Below are 5,384 nucleotides of genomic sequence, written 5' to 3'. Positions count from 1 at the left end.
GTGTATTAATCATTAGCAAATGGAACTGCAAGGAGTTCACTAAGAGCTTCCTTATCATTAAGGTAGTACAAGTGTTTATATATAAAACTGACATGTAGCTTGATCTTTTGGGGGCAGGACCACCAACCAATACATGCAAATTGTGTGTGGACAGAAGGCACTTCTGACATTCAGTTTTGCTTTATAGAAAGAGAATGAATAAATGAGCTTTTTTGCAAGAGGTGAGTAAAAGATTCAACATGATTCTTCTGGGGGGGGCAAAGGAGTTGAAAGTAGGTATTCATTTTACAGTCATCATCTGTATGAATTCTTCAAAGGTGACCCATCCATCTCCATCAATATCTGCTTCTCTGATCATTTCATCTTCTTCAACTGTTTGTGTTTCTCCTAAGTTTGTCATGACATGACATAGTTTTGCTACGCTGATGTAACCATTCCCATCCTTGTCAAAGACTCAGAATGCTTCACAAATTTCTTCTTCACTGACTGTATCTTTCATTTTTCTAGCCATCAGAGTCAAAAATTCTGAGAAGTGAATGGTGCCATTACCAACAGCATCCACCTCATTGATCATATCCTGCAATTAGGCTTCTGCTGCCTTCTGACTCAGTGACCTCATGACAGTTCCAACCTCCTCTGTTGTGATGGTGCCATCCCCATCTTTGTCAAATAGAGAAAAAGCTTCCTTGAACTCAGCAATCTGTTCTTCGGTCAGCTGATCAGCCATGGTGCTAGCAAAGGAAGGAAGAGCAGAGCCCACAAGGGTGGCTCTACCAGCGCAGAGGCTGTGAGGGAAGGGGTACCTCCAGTGTGCACTCAGCCCCGTACCCCTGCCGCTGCCCAACTCCAGGGAAAGGTCATTTTAAAGCATATACATCGCATAACATTAGGAAAAATAGTCAATACAGGACCCACGACTTTCTGCAAAATTTTATCAAATCCAGGTCAAAAGTTACTAGAAACCAGGCCTAGAATTGGTGTTTTCTTGCCATTTAAAGAGACTACTTTAATAGGAAAAGAAGTTTTATCTGCATTTTCTTTTACAGATTTGAACTCAACTGTGTTTTACCTTCTCCAAAGGAAGCAGTATTTCAGATATAATTTTCCCTTTTCCAGAACTGTTTTTCTAATTTTAAGAAAAGTGAGCATTTTGGGGTACCAGGCAGGCTCAGTCAGTAGAGCATGCAAATCTTGATCTCAGGATTGTGAGTTCTAGCTCCATATTGGGTGTAGAGTTTACTTTAAAAAGTAAATAAATAAAATCTTAAAAAGAAAGAAAGAAAAGTGAGCATTTTATAAATAAGTCACTGTGAAGGTATAAAATATAACCATTTGCTACCCTCTAGTGGAACTACTAAGTTTTGCACAGAAACATTTTTGGCTTTAACGGATCATTCTACTTGATTACCTTTGATTCTTCTTGGTTTCGTCAACCTGTGGCTGTAAAAGTAAAATTTCTTGATATTTGATACAAAATTCTTAAAATACAAGGATCAAGCATAAGGGAGAAGATAGAGAGGAAAAGTCTTCTGAAGACACATCATTGCACTGTTTCTCATTTAAAGTTATAAAACAAAAACTATTTTGGTAGTCATCTATAAACCGATCCAAGGAAAGAGTCATGAACCATACTCCACCTAAATCTGTGCTGAGAAGACATGGTTTTCATGCAAATTGGCATTGTATCCTCAATCCCAGCTTGCTCCTAGTCTATATACTATGTCTTTTTATTGCCAGACATTTCTCTAGTGTGCTTAGGTCATGCAAAGCATGTCAAACATGTATGGTCATATTAATTACATCCTTCTTGAACGTGGAAAAGAAGTCCGGGTGGAAAACTGAGAAACCGAATTACAAATGTGCCATATGGGAAGACAATGTATAGGAAACACTATGTTCCACAGCACTGATTATTTTGCTTTGGCTACATTACAGTTATTCCAGAGTACAGGAGGCCTTTATCAGTATCCCTTCCTATGCTCTCAGTAGTCACAATTACACAGATGAGCCCCCTACCTGAAGCACGTATGATTCTCTGCCTGAGATCTTTCTTAGCTAAGGTTTCCTTCAGCAAGTTTACATACTACGAGAACACTATATTGGAGAAGTGTACATATTGTGAAATGAGCATTTAGTCATATTTCTGGCACCAGGATTTATTTTTCCAATCATCATGGTGTCCTTCAGTCTGGGCACAGAATATTACGTGGCATCTACCACATCATGGAGTCAGGCAAAGGTTTATAATGACAAGACAGACTCCCAAACTTCATAGGATAATTTCATTCCAATAGTACAAAAATCATTTTGGGGGTCCTCCTCCATGTCAATCCTCCCATCCCCAGGAAACACACCAAAAAAATTACGAGAGATGTCCCTGGTGCCGTCTTGACCAGAGCCCTATCTCCTTTGGTGTTCTACAATGAACACTACCTCCAAACAGCTTTGAACTGAACTCACAATATCCCAAGTAACATAAGGTTTAAATTTCCAATTAAATAACTGGGACAAGAGAAAGAAGAAAAAAATACAAGGAAACTACTACTGTAACAAGACTGACCCTTCAGACTAGTCTGTCCTTGAGGACTTGATGTCAACTAATAGAGAGGGAGCAACTCCAGTAATTCTCTACTTTAATACACTCCAAATTTGGTTAGAATACTATTGGGGAAGTAGCCTCTGCATGACCTATTGTCCCCCACCCTAGGACTGTCCAAGAAGTGTCCTGGCCCTGGAACATTCCCCTAAATGGAAGTTGGATGCTGAGCTATCACTTGACCCAGATTATTCCCAGAAAGAAACCTCTTTCCTAAAGGATTCTCCCCTGCCCTGGATAAACCATGAACTTATTGTATTGTTTAAGTATGTGTGTCATATGGCATCTGGCCTGCCCTATCAATGTATCTGCTCCCTCCACTCCCACCAGCAGGAAGGGAATGGGGTCTTCACCTGCAGCACAAGAGGGATGTGTACAGTCCATCACCCTGCATCAGTTTTCAGGAGGGACCCACTGGCCACGGGAGACTGGCACACATTACAGATGATGATCTGGTGCCTCCTCTCCTTTCCATGAGTAAAGCATTGTTCTAACCAGTGCCTTGAATGTTAAGTCCTTGGTAACTCACAACCCATTGAAGATGCAGTGGGCCAACGTCTGTGGGCTCCTTCTTCTGGTGGATGACACTGTTATGATCTCTGCCATCCTCCACACAATGGCACACCTTAGTTGGGATTGGTAGCTGGATCTTCCTATTCAACAAATACTAACCCTCTATATGAGGAATAATAAAGCTACCTGAGCAAGAGAAGCCTAGTTATTTATCAACACTCATACTTCCCTTCTTATATAGAATTGGAAGTTTTACCTGACCAATCAGCCAGGGCTCCTGCTACAGACCTCAGCCCCTTCCCCTTATCCTACCGCCTAGGGGCTTAACATGGTGGTGAACAATCCCTGACCATGTAAAGGAAGGGAACACTCAAAGATGGCAAAGTAATGAGACAGGAGCCCAGTAACCACTCCAAAAACCAACAATTTCCACCCAGAATTTTACATAAGACTGAAATGAATAAGAGATGTTAGAGGACAAGAGCCAAATTATGGAAAGAGACCAAACGTCTACTGACTGATGAATGGATAAAGAAGATGTGGTATATATACACAATAGAATATTACTCAGCCACAAAAATGAAGTCTTGCTATCTGCAATGACATGGATGGAGATACACAGTATAATGCTAAATGAAATTAATCAGAGAAAGACAAATACCATATGATTTCACTAATATGTGGAATTTAAGAAACAAAAGAAATGAACATGGGGGAGGAAAGAGAAAAACCAAGAAACAAACTCTTAACTACAGAAAACAAACTGAGGGTTACTGGAGGGGATGTGGGTGGGGGGATGAGTGAAATAGGCGATGGGAATTAAGGAGTGTACTTGTTGTGATGAGCACCAGGTGTTGTATGTAAATGTTGAATCACTAAATTCTACAACTGAAACTAATACTACACTGTATGTTAACTAACTAATTTAAATAAAAACTTGGAAGGAATAAAAGAGGTGTTAGAGCAGGGAGCCAGAAGCAAAGTAAAAGCTCAAGAGAGAAAATGTGGGCAGAGACATCATCTACACACTGGTAAGATTTGGCAAAGAAGGGACTAGAGACAAAAAAGAGTTTAAAGACAGGTCCTTGGAAAACACTAAAATTTAGAGGGTGGCAAGAGAAACGCAAGTCAAAGAAGGGAAAGCCAGAGAAACAGGATGAAAAACTGGAGCACAAAAACCACAGGGTAAAGTCAGCAACAACAACAAAAAACAAAAATGCACAAAACTTGAACAGGCATTTTTCCCAAGAAAGTATGCAAATGACCAAAAAAAATGAGCACATGAAAGATACTCAACATCACTAATCATGAGGGAGATGCAAATCAAAAATACAGTAAGATACCATCTCATACCCATTAAGATGGCTACTAAAAAAAAAAAAAAAACAGAAAATAACAAGTGTTGGCTAGGATGTAGAGAAACTGGAACCCTTGTGCACTACTGGTGGGAATATAAAATGGTATAATTGCTGTGAAAAACAGTATGGCATTTCTTCAAAAAATTTTTTAAAAAGTGTTGCCACATGATCCAGCAATTCCACCTCTGAATATACATACCCAAAATAACTGAAAGCAGACTCTCAAAGAAATATTTGTACACCCATGTTCATAACAGCATTATACACGATAACTAAAATGTAAAAGCAACCCAAGTATCTATGGACAGATGAATGGATAAGCAAAATGTGGTACTGTGTGTGTGTATATATATACATATATACGTATATATATATATATACACATATATAATGGAATATTACTCAGCCTTAACAAGGAAGGAAACTCTGACTTACGCTTATGAATGAATCTTGAGGACGTTGTGTTAAGTGAATTAAGCCAGTCGCAAAAAGATAAATAGCGTCCAATTCCATTTATATGAGTTACTTCGACTAGTCAAAATCACAGAAACAAAAAGTAGAATGGTGGTTTCCAGGGAATGGGGGGAAGGGGAAATGAGGAATTCTTGTTTACTGGGTATAGAGTTTCAGTTTTATAAGAATAAAGTATCCTGGAGATGGTTGGTGGTGTTGGTAGCATAATAATGTGAATGTACTGAATAGTACACTTAAAAATGATTAAGATGGTAAACTTTAGGGGCACCTGGGTGGCTCAGTCAGTTAAGCATCTGTCTTCGGCTCAGGTCATGATCCCACGGTCCTGGGATCAAGCCCCTCATCAGGCTGCTCAGAGGAAAGCCTGCTTCTCCCTCTCCCTCTGCCTGCTGTTCCCCCTGCTTGTGCACTTCCTCCCTACCCCCTCCCTCTTACTCTCTCTC

At 39.8% G+C, this 5,384-nt stretch overlaps 1 pseudogene; it reads right to left on the bottom strand.

Moving 5' to 3' along the window:
• Nucleotides 1–233: 233 nt before the first annotated feature.
• On the bottom strand, nt 234–754 carry LOC103668181 (annotated as a pseudogene).
• Nucleotides 755–5,384: the final 4,630 nt, after the last annotated feature.

This window comes from Ursus maritimus (genome assembly GCF_017311325.1).
Source record: "Ursus maritimus isolate PB19 chromosome X unlocalized genomic scaffold, ASM1731132v1 scaffold_X1, whole genome shotgun sequence".
NCBI lineage: Eukaryota > Metazoa > Chordata > Mammalia > Carnivora > Ursidae > Ursus > Ursus maritimus.
This window is presented reverse-complemented; position numbering and strand designations above follow the sequence as displayed.